This window comes from Lygodium microphyllum, chromosome 11 (assembly GCF_053477565.2).
Source record: "Lygodium microphyllum isolate KBCC chromosome 11, Lygodium_microphyllum_v1.1.10, whole genome shotgun sequence".
Classification (NCBI taxonomy): domain Eukaryota; kingdom Viridiplantae; phylum Streptophyta; class Polypodiopsida; order Schizaeales; family Lygodiaceae; genus Lygodium; species Lygodium microphyllum.
Genome location: NC_141145.1, coordinates 161973622 through 161989548, shown reverse-complemented (window position 1 = coordinate 161989548; position 15927 = coordinate 161973622).

Sequence of the window (15927 nt, the reverse complement as noted above, 5' to 3'; positions counted from 1 at the left end):
GGGAGGGCGCGTTGCGACATAGTGTGGTGTGTGTTGGGGAGGGGGAGGGGGGCATGTCGCGTCGTGTCGCATCGTGTCATGCAGGGGTAGGGGGCGTCACATCGTGTCATGTCATGAGGCGGGGGGGCGTTGCAACATGTTTTGGTGTGTGTTGAGGGGGGAAGGGGGGTGGGCAGGGCGCGTCATGTCATGTCATGGGGGGGGGCGGGGCGCATCGCGACATGGTGTGGTGTGTCTTGAGGGGGGAAGGGGGAGGGGCCGAATTTTGGAGGGGGGGATGTCATGTTAGGTTGGGGAGGGGGAGGGGGGCGCATCGCATCATGTCGCATCGTTTCATCCGGGGGGGCGTCGCGTCGTGTCATGTCATGGGGCGGGGGGGCGTCGCGACATGTTGTGGTCTGTGTTGATGGGGAGAGGGGGGGGCCGAATTTTGGAGGTGGGGGGGAGGGCACGTCGCGACATGGTATGGTGTGTGTTGCGGGGAGGGGGCATCATGGTGGGTGGGTGTGTGTGTTAAGGGGAGGGGGGCACGTCACGTCGTGTCTTGTCATGGGGGGGCGCGTCGCATCGAGTCGTGTCATGGGGGGTGGGGGGGGATGTGATGGGGGGGGGCGCGTCTCGTCGCATCGTGTCGTGTGATGGGGGGTGGGGGGGAGGGCGCATCGCGACATGGTGTGGTGTGTGTTGGGGGGGGGCGTCATGGTGGGTGGGTGTGTGTTAAGGGGAGGGGGCACGTCACATCGTGTCATGTCATGGGGGGGCGGGTCGCGTCGTGTCATGTCATGAGGCGGGGGGGGCGTCGCGACATGTTGTGGTGTGTGTTGAGGGGGGAAGGGGGGGGCGGGGCACGTCGTGTCATGTCATGGGGGGGGGGGCGGCACGTGTCGCGACATGGTGTGGTGTGTGTTGATGGGGGAAGCGGGAGGGGCCGAATTTTGGAGGGGGGATGTCATGTTATGTTGGGGAGGGGGGAAGGGGGCATGCCAAATTTGGGAGGTGGGGGGGAGGGCGCGTCGCGACATGGTGTGGTCCGTGTTGGGGGTGTGGCGTCATGGTGGGTGGGTGTGTGTGTTAAGGGGAGGGGGGCACGTCACGTCGTGTCATGTCATGGGGGGAGGGATGTCATGGGTGGGCGCATCGTGTCGTGTCATGGGGGGGGGGCACGTCGTATCGCGTCGTTTCGTGTCATGGCGAGAGGGGGAAGGGTGCGTCACGTCGTGTCATGTCATGGGGGGGGCGGGGCACGTCGTGACATGGTGTCGTGTGTGTTGCGTGGGGAAGGGGGAGGGGCCAAATTTTGGAGGGAGGATGTCATGTTATGTTGGGAAGGGGGAGCGGGGCGCGTCGCGTCGTGTCGTGTGGGGGGGGTGCATCATGCCGTGTTGTGTCAGGGGGTGCGCATCGCATCGTGTTGTGTCATGTCATGAGGGGTAGGTGCGTCGTGACATGGTGTGGTGTGTGTTGAGGGGGGAAGGGGGAGAGGCCGAATTTTGGAGGGGGCGGATGTGATGTTATGTTGGGGAGGGGGGCGTGTCGCATCATGTCATGCAGGGGGTGCATCGCGTCGTGTCATGTCATGAGGGCGGGGAGGGGGCTGTTGCGACATGTTGTGGTGTGTGTTGAGGGGGAAAGGGGAGGGGCCGAATTTTGGAGGTGGGGGGAGGGTGTGTTGCGACATGGTGTGGTGCTTGTTGGGGGGAGGGGGGGGGGGGGCGTCATGGTGGGTGGGTGTGTGTGTTAAGGGGAGGGGGGCACATCACATCATGTCATGTCATGGGGGGGGATGTCATGGGGTTGGGGCATCGCGTCGTGTCGTGTCATGGGGGGGTGCATCGCGTCGTGTCGTGTCGTGTCATGGGGGGGCGTGTCGTGACATGGTGTGGTGCGTGTTGAGGGTGGAAGGGGGAGGGGCCGAATTTTGGGGGGGGGGATGTCATGTTATGTTGGGTAGGGGGAGGGGGGCGCGTTCCGTCGTGTCGCATCGTGTCATGCGGGGGGTGCGTCGCGTCGTGTCATGTCATGAGACGGGGGGGGGCATTGCGACATGTTGTGGTGTGTGTTGAGGGGGGAAGCGGGGGGGCCGAATTTTGGAGGTGGGGGGGAGGGTGCGTCACGACATGGTGTGGTGTGTGTTGGGGGGGGGGGGCGTGATGGTGGGTGGGTGTGTGTGTTAAGGGGAGGAGGGCACGTCACATGGTGTCATGTCATGGGGGGGGATGTCATGGGGGTGGAACGTTGCGTCGTGTCGTGTCATGGGGGGGCGCGTCGCATCGCGTCGTGTCGTGTCAGGGGGCGCGTCACGACATGGTGTGGTGTGTGTTGAGGGGGGAAGGGGGGGGGGGGGGCGAATTTTGGAGGTGGGGGGGAGGGCACGTCGCGACATGGTGTGGTGTGTGTTGGGGGGGGGGTGGCATCATGGTGGGTGGGTGTGTCTGTTAAGGGGAAGGGGGCTGATCATGTCGTGTCATGTCATGGGGGGGCACGTCGCGTCGTGTCATGTCATGGGGGGTGCGGGGATGTGATGGGGGGGCGCGTCGCATTGCATTGTGTCGTGTCATGGGGGGTGGGGGGGCGCGTCGCGACATGGTGTGGTGTGTGTTGAGGGGGGAAGGTGGAGGGGCCGAATTTTGGAGTGGGGGGGAGGTGGGGCCAAATTTTGGAGGTGGGGGGGAGGGTGCGTCGCGACATGGTGTGGTGTGTGTTGGGGGGGGGCATCGCATCATGTCATGTCATGGGGGGGAGGCGGGGAGCGTCGCGACATGGTGTGGTTTGTGTTGAGGGGGGAAGGGGGAGGGGCCAAATTTTGGAGGGGGGGATGTCATGCTATGTTGGGGAGGTGGAGGGGGGCGCGTTGCGTCGTGTCATGTGGGGGGGGCGCGTCGCGTCGTCACATGGTGTGGTGTGTGTTGAGGGGGGAAGGGGGAGTGGCCGAATTTTGGAGGGGGGGATGTCATGTTATGTTGGGGAGGGGGAGGGGGGCGCATTGTGTTATGTCATGCGGGGGGGGAGGGTGTCGCGTTGTGTCATGTCATGAGGCGGGGGGGCTCGCGACATGTTGTGGTGTGTATTGAGGGGGGAAGGGGGTGGGCCAAATTTTCGAGGTGAGGGGGAGGGCGCGTCGCGACATGTTGTGGTGTATGTTGGGGGGGGGGGGCTTCATGGTGGGTAGGTGTGTGTGTTAGGGGAGGGGGGCACGTCACATCGTGTCATGTCATGGGGGGGTGTCGCGTCGTGTCGTGTCATGTCATGGGGGGGCACGTCACGACATGGTGTGGTGTGTGTTGAGGGGGAAAGGGGGAGGGGCCAAATTTTGGAGGGGGGGATATCATGTTATGTTGGGGAGGGGGAGGGGCCAAATTTTGGAGGGGGGGATGTCATGTTATGTTGGGGAGGGGGAGGGGGCGCGCCGCGTCGTGTCGTGTCGTGTGATGCGTGGGGGGCGTCCTGTCGTGTCATGTCATGGGGCGGGGGGAGGGGGGCGTCACGACATGTTCTGGTGTGTGTTGGGGGGGGGGTGTCGCAGTGGGTGGGTGTGTGTGTTAAGGGGAGGGGGGCACGTCACGTCGTGTCATGTCATGGGGGGGGGCGCGTCGTGTCGAGTCGTGTCATGGGGGGTGGGGGGGAAGGGCGCATCGCGACATGGTGTGGTGTGTGTTGGGGGGGGTGTCATGGTGGGTGGGTGTGTGTGTTAAGGGGAGGGGGCACGTCACATCGTGTCATGCCATGAGGGGGGGGATTTCATGGGGGTGGCGCGTCGCATCGTGTCATGTCATGGGGGGGCTCGTCGCGTCGTGTCATGTCATGGGGGGGGTCGCGACATGCTGTGGTGTGTGTTCAGGGGGAACGGGGAGGGGCCGAATTTTTGAGGGGGGGATGTCATGTTATGTTGGGGAGGGGGAGGAGGGCGCGTCGCATCGTGTCGTGTTGTGTCATGCGGGGGGGGGGGGTGTCACGTCACGTCATGTCATGGGTTGGGGGGGGGCACGTCGCGTCGTCTCATGCGGGGGTGGGGGGTCGCGCCGTGTCATGTCATGAGGCGGGGGGCGTCGCGCCATGTTGTGGTGTGTGTTGAGGGGGGAAGGGGGGGGCGGGCGGGGAACGTCGTGTCATGTCATGGGGGGGGGCGTCGCGACATGGTGTGGTGTGTGTTGAGGGGGGAAGGGCGAGGGGCCGAATTTTGGAGGGGGGATGTCATGTTATGTTGGGGAGGTGGGAAGGGGGGGGGGGGGCGAATTTGGGAGGTGGGGGGGAGGGCGCGTCGCGACATGGTGTGGTGTGTGTTGGGCGGGGTGGCGTCATGGTGGGTGGGTGTGTGTGTTATGGGGAGGGGGGCACGTCACGTCGTGTCATGTCATGGGGGGGCGCATTGTGTCGTGTCATGGGGGGGAGCACGTCGCATCACATTGTGTCGTGTCATGGCGAAGTGGGGAAGGGTGCGTCGCGTCGTGTCATATCATGGGGGGGTGGGGCGCGTTGTGACATGGTGTGGTGTGTGTTGTGCGGGGAAGGGGGAGGGGCCGAATTTTGGACGGGGGATGTCATGTTATGTTGGGGAGGGGGAGCAGGGCGTGTCGCGTCGTGTCATGAGGGGGGGCGCCTCGTGTTGTATCGTGTCAGGGGGGTTGCGCGTCGCGTCGCGTCATGTCGTGTCATGGGGGGGGCGTGTCGTGACCTGGTGTGGTGTGTGTTGAGGGGGGAAGGGGGAGGTGCCGAATTTTGGAGGGAGGGGATGTCATGTTATGTTGGGGAGGTGAAGGGGGGCCTGTCGCGTCATGTCATGTGGGGTGGGGCGTCGTATCGTGTCATGTCATGAGGCGGGGGGGGCGTCGCGACATGTTGTGGTGTGTGTTGAGGGGTGAAGGGGAGGGGCCGAATTTTGGAGGTGGGGGGGAGGGCGCGTCGCGACATGGTGTGGTGTGTGTTGGGGGGGAGGGGTGGGGGGCGTCATGGTGGGTGGGTGTGTGTGTTAAGGGGAGGGGGGCATGTCACATCATGTCATGTCATGGGGCGGGATATGATGGGGGTGGCGCATCACGTCGTGTCGTGTCATGGGGGGTGCATCGCATTGCGTTATGTCGTGTCATGGGGGGGCGCGTCGCGACATGGTGTGGTGTGTGTTGAGGGGGGAAGGGGGAGGGGCCAAATTTTTGAGGGGGGGATGTCATGTGATGTTGGGGAGGGGGAGGTGGGCGTGTCACGTCGTGTCATGTCATGAGGTGAGGGGGCCGTCGTGTCGTGTCATGTCATGGGGCGGGGGGGGGCGTCATGACATGTTGTGGTGTGTGTTGAGGGGGGAAGGGGGGGGCCAAATTTTGGAGGTTGGGGAGAGGGCCCATCGCGACGTGGTGTGGTGTGTGTTAGGGGGGGCTGCGTCATGGTGGGTGGGTGTGTGTGTTAAGGGGAGGGGGGCACATCACGTTGTGTCATGTCATGGGTGGGGATTTCATGGGGGGGCGTGTTGTGTCGTGTCATGGGGGGGCGCGTCGTGACTTGTCATGGGGGGGCACGTCGCGTCGCGTCGTGTCGTGTCATGGCAGGGGGGGAAGGGTGCGTCGCGTCGTGTCATGTCATGGGGGGGCGGGGCGCGTCACGACATGGTGTGGTGTGTGTTGAGGGTGGACGGGGGAGGGGCCAAATTTTGGAGGGGGGGATGTCATGTTATGTTGGGGAGGGGGGCGCATTGCATTGTGTCGTGAGGGGGGGCGAGGGGGCGTCGCGTCGTGTCATGTCTTGAGGCGCGGGGGGGGGGGGGGGGAGCTCGCGACATGTTGTGGTGTGTGTTGAGGGGGGAAGGGGGTGGGCCGAATTTTCGAGGTGAGGGGGAGGGCGCGTCGCGACATGTTGTGGTGTGTGTTGGGGGGGGGCGTCATGGTGGGTGGGTGTGTGTGTTAAGGGGAGGGGGGCACGTCACATTGTGTCATGTCATGGGGGTGGCGTGTCCCGTTGTGTCATGTCATGGGGGGGCGCGTTACATCGTGTCGTGTCATGTCATGGGGGGGGTGCGTCACGACATGGTGTGGTGTGTGTTGAGGGGGAAAGGGGGAGTGGCTGAGTTTTGGAGGGGGGATGTCATGTTATGTTGGGGAGGGGAAGGGGGCGCGTTGCGTCATGTTGTGTCGTGTCATGCTGGGGGGTGTCGCGTTGTGTCATGTCATGGGGCGGGGGGGCGTCGCGACATGTTGTGGTGTGTGTTGAGGGGGGAAGGGGGGGGCCCGTATTTTGGAGGTGGGGGAAAGGGCGCGTCGTGACATGGTGTGGTGTGTGTTGGGGGGGAGGTGGTGTCATGGTGGGTGGGTGTGTGTGTTAAGGGGAGGGGGGCACGTCACATCGTGTCATGTCATGGGGGGGCGCATTGTGTCGTGTCATGGGGGGGTGCGTCGTGTCGTGTCATGTCATGTCATGTCCTGGGAGGGCGGGGCGTGTCGCAACATGGTGTGGTGTGTGTTGCGGGGGGAAGGGGGAGGGGCCAAATTTTGGAGGGCGGATGTCATGTTATGTTGGGGAGGGGGGCGCGTCGCATCATGCCATGTGGGGGGGTCATCGTGTCGTGTCATGTCATGAGGCAGGGGAGGTCGGGCGTCGCGAGATGTTGTGGCGTGTGTTGAGGGGGGAAGGGGGGGGGGGCAAATTTTGGAGGTGGGGGGGAGGGCGCGTTGCGACATGGTGTGGTGTGTGTTGCGGGGGGGGGGGGGGCGTCATGGTGGGTGTGTGTGTGTGTTAAGGGGAGGGGGGCACGTCACATTGTGTCATGTCATGGGGGACGATGTCATGGAGGTGGCGCGTTGCATCGTGTAGTGTCATAGGGGGCGCTTCGCATCGTGTTGTGTCATGGGGGGGACGTCGCGACATGGTGTGGTGTGTGTTGAGGGGGGAAGGGGGAGGGGCCGAAATTTGGAGGGGGGATGTCATGTTATGTTGGGTAGGGGGAGGGAGGTGCGTCACATCCTGTCGGGTCGTGTCATGCGGGGGGGGGGGCATCGCGTCGTGTCATGTCATGGGGCGGGGGGGGGGGGCGTGGCGACATGTTGTGGTGTGTGTTGATGGGGGAAGGGGGGTGCCGAATTTTGGAGGTCGGGGGGAGGGCGCGTTGCGACGTAGTGTGGTGTGTGTTGGGGAGGGGGAGGGGGGCGTGTCGCGTCGTGTCGCATCATGTCATGCAGGGGTGGGGGGCGTCGCATCGTGTCATGTCATGAGGCGGGGGGCGGGCGTCGCAGCATGTTGTGGTGTGTGTTGAGGGGGGAAGGGGGTGGGCAGGGCGCGTCATATCATGTCATGGGGGGGGCGGGGCGCATCGCGACATGGTGTGGTGTGTGTTGAGGGGGGAAGGGGGAGGGGCCGAATTTCGGAGGGGGGGATGTCATGTTAGGTTGGGGAGGGGGAGGGGGGCGCATCGCATCATGTCTCATCGTTTCATCCGGGGGGCGTCGCGTCGTGTCATGTCATGGGGCGGGGGGGTCGCGACATGTTGTGGTCTGTGTTGATGGGGAGAGGGGGGGGCCGAATTTTGGAGGTGGGGGGGAGGGCGCGTCGCGACATGGTATGGTGTGTGTTGGGGGGAGAGGGCATCATGGTCGGTGGGTGTGTGTGTTAAGGGGAGGGGGGCACGTAACGTCGTGTCTAGTCATGGGGGGGGGGATGTCATGGGGGGGCGCGTCGCGTCGAGTCGTGTCATGGGGGGTGGGGGGGGATGTGATGGGGGGGGGTGCATCTCGTTGCATCGTGTCGTGTGATGGGGGGTGGGGGGGGAGGGCGCATCGCAACATGGTGTGGTGTGTGTTGGGGGGGGCGTCATGGTGGGTGGGTGTGTGTGTTAAGGGGAGGGGGGCACGTCACATCGTGTCATGTCATGGGGGGGGCGGGTCGCGTCGTGTCATGTCATGAGGCGGGGGGGGCGTCGTGACATGTTGTGGTGTGTGTTGAGGGGGGAAGGGGGGGGGCGGGGCACGTCGTGTCATGTCATGGGGGGGGCGGCACGTGTCGCGACATGGTGTGTTGTGTGTTGAGGGGGGAAGGGGGAGGGGCCGAATTTTGGAGGGGGTATGTCATGTTATGTTGGGGAGGGGGGAAGGGGGCAGGCCGAATTTGGGAGGTGGGGGGGAGGGCACATCACGACATGGCGTGGTCCGTGTTGGGGGGGTGGCGTCATGGTGGGTGGGTGTGTGTGTTAAGGGGAGGGGGGCACGTCACGTCGTGTCATGTCATGGGGGGAGGGATGTCATGGGGGGGCGCATCGTGTCGTGTCATGGGGGGGCACGTCGCATTGCGTCGTTTCGTGTCATGGCGAGGGGGGGAAGGGTGCGTCACATCGTGTCATGTCATGGGGGGGGTGGCGCGAGTCGTGACATGGTGTGGTGTGTGTTGCGTGGGGAAGGGGGAGGGGCCAAATTTTGGAGGGGGGATGTCATGTTATGTTGGGAACGGGGAGCGGGGCGCGTCACGTCGTGTCATGTGGGGGGGCGCATCGCGCCGTGTTGTGTCAGGGGGGGTGCGCGTCGCATCGTGTTGTGTCATGTCATGAGGGGTAGGTGCATCGTGACATGGTGTGGTGTGTGTTGAGGGGGGAAGGGGGAGGGGCTGAATTTTGGAGGGGGGATGTGATGTTACGTTGGGGAGGGGGAGGGGGGTGTGTCGTGTCGTGTCATGCAGGGGGGGGCATCGCGTCGTGTCATGTCATGAGGGGGGGTGTCGCGACATGTTGTGGTGTGTGTTGAGTGGGGAAGGGGAGGGGCCGAATTTTGGAGGTGGGGGGAGGGTGTGTTGCGACATGGTGTGGTGCGTGTTGGGGGGGAGGGGGGGGGGGCGTCATGGTGGGTGGGTGTGTTTGTTAGGGGGAGGGGGGCACATCACATCATGTCATTTCATGGGGGGGATGTCATGGGGTTGGGGCATCGCGTCGTGTCGTGTCATGGGGGGGTGCATCGCGTTGTGTCGTGTCGTGTCATGGGGGGGGGGCGCGTCATGACATGGTGTGGTGTGCGTTGAGGGGGGAAGGGGGAGGGGTCGAATTTTGCAGGGGGGATGTCATGTTATGTGCGTTGAGGGGGAGGGGGCACGTCGCGTCATATCGTGTCATGTCATTTGGGGAGGGGGGCGTCGTGTCGTGTCATATCATGGGGCGGGGGGGGGGGGCGTCGAGACATGTTGTGGTGTGTGTTGAGGGGGGATGTGGGGGGCCGAATTTCGGAGGTGGGGGAGAGGGCACGTTGCGACATGGTGTGGTGTGTGTTGGGGGGGGTGGCGCTATGGTGGGTGGGTGTGTGTGTTAAGGGGAGGGGGGCACGTCACGTCGTGTCATGTCATGGGGGGAGAATGTCATGGGGAGCCGCGTTGTGTCGTGTCATGGGGGAGGCACGTCGTGTCGTGTCATGGGGGGTGCGTCGCGTTGCATCGTGTCGTGTCATGGCGAGGGGGGGAAGGGTGCGTCGCGTGGTGTCATGTCATGGGGGGGCGGGGCGCGTTGCGACATGGTGTGTTGTGTGTTGAGGGGGGAAGGGGGAGGCGCCAAATTTCTGGAGGGGAGATGTCATGTTATGTTGGGGAGGGGGAGGGGAGCGCGTCGCGTCGTGTCATGCGGGGGGGGGCGTCGTGTCGTGTCAGTGATGAGGTGGAGGGGGTGTTGCGACATGTTGTGGTGTGTGTTAAGGGGGGAAGGGGGGCGGTGCGGGGTGCATCGTGTCATGTCATGGGGTGGGAGGCGGGGCGCATCGCGACATGGTGTGGTGCGTGTTGAGGGGGGAAGGGGGAGAGGGCGAATTTTGGAGGGGGGGGATGTCATGTTATGTTGGGTAGGGGGAGGGGGGCGCGTTCCGTCGTGTCGCATCGTGTCATGCGGGGGGTGCGCTACGTCGTGTCATGTCATGAGACGGGGGGTGTCGCAACATGTTGTGGTGTGTGTTGAGGTGGGAAGCGGGGGGGGAGAATTTTGGAGGTGGCGGGGAGGGTGCGTCACGACATGGTGTGGTGTGTGTTGGGGGGGGGGTGATGGTGGGTGGGTGTGTGTGTTAAGGGGAGGAGGGCACGTCACATGGTGTCATGTCATGGGGGGGGGATGTCATGGGGGTGGAGCGTTGCGTCATGTCGTGTCATGGGGGGGCGCGTCGCATCACGTCGTGTCGTGTCAGGGGGGCGCCTCACGACATGGTGTGGTGTGTGTTGAGGGGGGAAGGGGGAGGGGCCGTATTCTGGAGAGGGGGATGTCATGCTATGTTGGGGAGGGGGAGGGGGGCGCGTCGTGTCGTGTCGTGTTGTGTCATGCAGGGGGGCGTCGCGTTGTGTCATGTCATGGGGCGGGGGGGTGGGCGTCACGACATGTTGTGGTGTGTGTTTAGGGGGGAAGGGGGGGGGGGGAATTTTGGAGGTGGGGGGGAGGGCACGTCGTGACATGGTGTGGTGTGTGTTGGGGGGGGGGGGTGGCATCATGGTGGATGGGTGTGTTTGTTAAGGGGAAGGGGGCACATCACGTCATGTCATGTCATGGGGGGGCACGTCGCGTCGTGTCGTGTCATGGGGGGTTGGGGGGATGTGATGGGGGGCGCATCGCGTTGCATCGTGTCGTGTCATGGGGGGTGGGGGGGGCGTCGCGACATGGTGTGGTGTGTGTTGAGGGGGGAAGGTGGAGGGGCCGAATTTTGGAGTGGGGGGGAGGTGGGGCCGAATTTTGGAGGTGGGGGGAGGGCGCGTCGTGACATGCTGTGGTGTGTGTTGGGGGGGGCATCGCGTCATGTCATGTCATGGGGGGGGGCGGGGCGCGTCGCGACATGGTGTGGTTTGTGTTGAGGGGGGAAGGGGGAGGGGCCAAATTTTGGAGGGGGGGATGTCATGCTATGTTGGGGAGGGGGAGGGGGGCGCGTTGCATCGTGTCATGTGGGGGGGGCACATCGCGTCGTGACATGGTGTGGTGTGTATTGAGGGGGGAAGGGGGAGTGGCCAAAATTTGGAGGGGGGGGATGTCATGTTATGTTGGGGAGGGGGAGGGGGGCGCATTGTGTTATGTCATGCGGGGGGGGGGGTGTTGCGTCGTGTCATGTCATGAGGCAAGGGGGCTCGCGACATGTTGTGGTGTGTATTGAGGGGGGAAGGGGGTGGGCCAAATTTTCGAGGTGAGGGGGAGGGCGCGTCGCGACATGTTGTGGTGTGTGTTGGGGGGCGGGGGCGTCATGGTGGGTGGGTGTGTGTGTTAAGGGGAGGGGGGCACGTCACATTGTGTCATGTCATGGGGGTGGCGTGTCGCGTCGTGTCGTGTCATGGGGGGGGCGTCGCGTCGTGTCGTGTCATGTCATGGGGGGGGGGCATGTCACGACATGGTGTGGTGTGTGTTGAGGGGGAAAGGGGGAGGGGCCAAATTTTGGAGGGGGGGATGTCATGTTATGTTGGGGAGGGGGAGGGGCCAAATTTTGGAGGGGGGGATGTGATGTTATGTTGGGGAGGGGCAGGGGGCGCATCGCATCGTGTCGTGTCGTGTCATGTCGTGTCGTGTCATCCGTGGGGAGCGTCCCGTCGTGTCATGTCATGGGGCGGGGGAAGGGGGCGTCGCGACATGTTGTGGTGTGTGTTGGGGGGGGCATCGCGGTGGGTGGGTGTGTGTGTTAAGGGGAGGGGGGCACGTCACGTCGTGTCATGTCATGGGGGGGGGGCGCGTCGCATCGAGTCGTGTCATGGGGGGTGGGGGGGGGGGAGGGCGCATCGCGACATGGTGTGGTGTGTGTTGGGGGGGGGGGCGTCATGGTGGGTGGGTGTGTGTGTTAAGGGGAGGGGGGCACGTCACATCATGTCATGTCATGGGGGGGGATGTCATGGGGGTGGCGTGTCGCGTCGTGTTGTGTCATGGGGGCGGGTGCGTCGCGTCGCGTCGTGTCGTGTCATGGGGGGGCGCGTCGCGACATTGTGTGGTGTGTGTTGAGGGGAGGAAGGGGGAGGGGCCGAATTTTGGAGGGGGGGATGTCATGTTAGGTTGGGGAGGGGGAGGGGGGCGCGTCGCATCGTGTCGTGTCATGTCATGCAAGGGGGGGCATCGCGTCGTGTCATGTCATGGGGGGGGCATCGCGGCATGTTGTGGTGTGTGTTGAGGGGGGAAGAGGGGGGGCCAAATTTTGGAGGTGGGGGAGAGGGCGCGTCGCGACATGGTGTGGTGTGTTGGGGGGAGTGGTGTCATGGTGGGTGGGTGTGTGTGTTAAGGGGAGGGGGGCACGTCACATCATGTCATGTCATGGGGGGGCGCGTTGTGTCATGTCATGGGGGGGCGCGTCACGTCGCGTCGTGTCGTGTCATGGTGAGGGGGGAAGGGTGCGTCGTGTCGTGTCATGTCATGGGGGGGGCAGGGTGCGTTGCCACATGGTGTGGTGTGTGTTGAGGGGGGAGGGGGAGGTGCCGAATTTTGGAGGGGGGGATGTCATGTTATGTTGGGGAGGGGGAGGGGGGCACGTCACGTCGTGTCATGCGGGGGGGGCATCGCGTCGTGTCATGTGATGAGGCAGGGGGTGTCGCGACATGTTGTGGTGTGTGTTGAGGGGGGAAGGGGGGGCGGTGCACGTCGTTACATGGTGTGGTGTGTGTTGAGGGGGGAAGGGGGAGGGGCCGACTTTTGGAGGGGGGAGATGTCATGTTATGTTGGGTAGGGGGATGGGGGCGTGTCGCGTCGTGTCATGTGGGGGGCATCGCATCGTGTCATGTTATGAGGCGATGGGGGGCGTCGCGACATGTTGTGGTGTGTGTTGCGGGGGGAAGGGGGGGGGCGAATTTTGGAGGTGGGGGGAGGGCACGTTGCGACATGGTGTGGTGTGTGTTGGGGGGGGGGCGTCATGGTGGGTGGTGTGTGTGTTAAGGGGAGGGGGGAACGTCACATGGTGTGATGTCATGGGGGGGGATGTCATGGGGGTGGCGCGTCGCGTTGTGTCGTGTTATGGGGGGACGCATCGTGTCGTGTCGTGTCGTGTCATGGGGGGGCACGTTGCGACATGGTGTGGTGTGTGTTGAGGCGGGAAGGGGGAGGGGCCGTATTTTGGAGGGGGGGATGTGATGTTATGTTGGGGAGGGGGAGGGGGGCGCATCATGTCATGTCATGTCGTGTCATGCAGGGGGGCGTCGTGTTGTGTCATGTTATGGGGCGGGGGGGGCGTCGCAACATGTTGCTGTGTGTGTTGAGGGGGGAAGGGGGGGGCCGAATTTTGGAGGTGGGGGGGAGGGCACGTCGCGACATGGTGTGGTGTGTGTTGGGGGGGGGTGGCGTCATGGTTGGTGGGTGTGTGTGTTAAGGGGAAGGGGCACGTCATGTGGTGTCATGTCATGGGGGATATCATGGCAGGGCGCGTCACGTTATGTTGTGTCATGGGGGGTGGGGGGGATGTGATGGGGGGGCGCGTCGCATTGCATCGTGTCGTGTCATGGGGGGTGGGGGGCGCGTTTTGACATGGTGTGGTATGTGTTGAGGGGGGAAGGGGGAGGGGCCGAATTTTGGAGTGGGGGGCAGGTGGGGGGGAAGTGGGGCCGAATTTTGGTGGTGGGAGGGAGGGCGCGTTGCGACATGGTGTGGTGTGTGTTGGGGGGGCGTTGTCTTGTGTCATGTCATGGGGGGGCGTCGCGTCGTGTCATGTCATGGGGGGGGGGGCGGGGCACGTCGCGACATGGTGTGTTGTGTGTTGAGGGGGTAAGGGGAAGGGGCTGAATTTTGGAGGGGGGGATGTCATGCTATGTGGGGAGGGGGAGGGGCACGCGTCGCGTCGCGACATGTTATGTTGGGGAGGGGGGCACGTCGCGTCCTGGCATGTCATGGGGTGGGGGGGCGTCGCGACATGTTGTGGTGTGTGTTGAGGGGGAAATGTGGGGGCCGAATTTTGGAGGTGGGGGGGAGGGCGCATCGCGACATGGTGTGGTGTGTGTTGGGGGGGGGGGGGCGTGGCGTCATGGTGGGTGGGTGTGTGTGTTAAGGGGAGGGGGCACGTCACATCGTATCATGTCATGGGACAGGGGGAATGTCATTGGGGGGCGCGTCGTGTCGTGTCGTGTCGTGGGGAGGCGCGTCGCATCGCGTCGCGTCGTGTCGTGTCATGGGGGGTGGGGGGGATGTCATGGGGGGTCGCATCGGGTCGTGTCGTGTCATGGGGGGTGGTGGGGGATGTCATGGGGGGGAGGGGGGTTATCATGTTATGTTGGAGAGGGGGCGCGTCGCGTCGTGTTGTGGCATGGTGGGGGGGGGAGGGGGCATCATGACACCCCGCGTTACGCCCCACGACATGGCACACCCTCCCCATCCCCCCGCACCCCCCACGATGTGGCGCCTCCCCCGCCACCCCACCTCGAAAAACCCCACTCCATCCACACCACCCCACCACGCCTCCAAAAACCCCGCTTGACCCACCCCACCCTGCATCACCCCCCCACGACACGGCACACCCCCCACCCCATTGCACCCCCCCACGATGCCCCCCCCCCCCATCCCACCTCGAAAAACCCCGCTCCATCCACACCACCCCACCATGCCTTCGAAAACCCAGCTCGACCCACCCCACCCCGCGTCACCCACCCCATGACATGGCACACACCCCCACCCCACCGCACCCCCCATGACGCCCCCCCGCACCCCACCTTGAAAAACCCCGCTCCCTCCACACCAGCCCACCATGCCTCCGATAACCCCGGTCGATCCACCCCACCCCGTGTCACCCCCCCCAACGACACAGCACATCCCCCCACCCCACCGCACCCCCCTACGACGCCCCCCCGCATCACCCCCCCACAACACGGCACACACTACCCCACCCCACCGCACCCCCCATGACACGGCACATCCCCCCCACCTCACCCCCCCACCCCACCTTGAAAAACCCCGCTCCATCCACACCACCCCACCATGCCTCCTAAAACCCCACTTGACCCACCCCACCTTGCGTCACCACCCCCACGACATGGCACACCCCCCCACCCCACCACACCCCTCCACGATGCGGCGCATCCCTCCCCCTACCCCACCTCGAAAAACCCTGCTCCATCCACACCACCCCACCACACCTCCGAAAACCCCGCTTGACCCACCCCACCCCGCATCACCCACCCCATGACACGCCACAACCCCCCACGACGTCCCCCCGCACGCCACCTCGAAAAATCCCACTCCCTCCAGAGCACCCCGCCACGCCTCCGAAAACCCCGCTTGACCCACCCCACTCCGCGTCCCCCCCCACGACACGGCACACCGCCCCACCCCACGGCACCCCCCCACGATGCGGCGCATCCCTCCCCCCACCCCACCTCGAAAAACCCCATTCCATCCACACCACCCCACCATGCCTTCGAAAACCCCGCTCGACCCACCCCACCCCGCGTTACCCCCCCACGACACGGCATAGCCCCCCACCTTACCGCAACCCCCCCACTATGCCCCCCCACACCCCATCTCGAAAAGCCCCGCTCGACCCACCCCACCCCGCATCACCCCCCATGACACAACACAACTGCCCACCCCACCGCACCCCCCCACTACCCCCCATTACGCCCCCCCCACTACGCCCCCATGACACAACAAACCCCCACCACCCCACCGCACCCCCCCACGGTGCGGCGCATCCCTCCCCCCACCCCACCTCAAAAATCCCCGCTCCATCCACACCACCATGCCTCCGAAAACCCTGCTCGACCTAGCCCCTCCCGCGTCACCCGCCCCATGACACGGCACACCCCCCACCCCACCACACCCTCCCACGATGCCCCCCCGCACCCCACCTCAAAAAACCCCGCTCCCTCCAGACCACCCCACCACGCCTCCGAAAACCCCGCTCGACCCACCCCACCCTGCGTCACCCCCCCCACAACACGGCACACCCCCCCACCCCACCTCACCCCCCCACGGCGCGGCGCATCCCTCCCCTCACCCCACCTCGAAAATCCCTGCTCCATCCAGACCACCCCACCACACCTTTGAAAACCCCGCTCGAC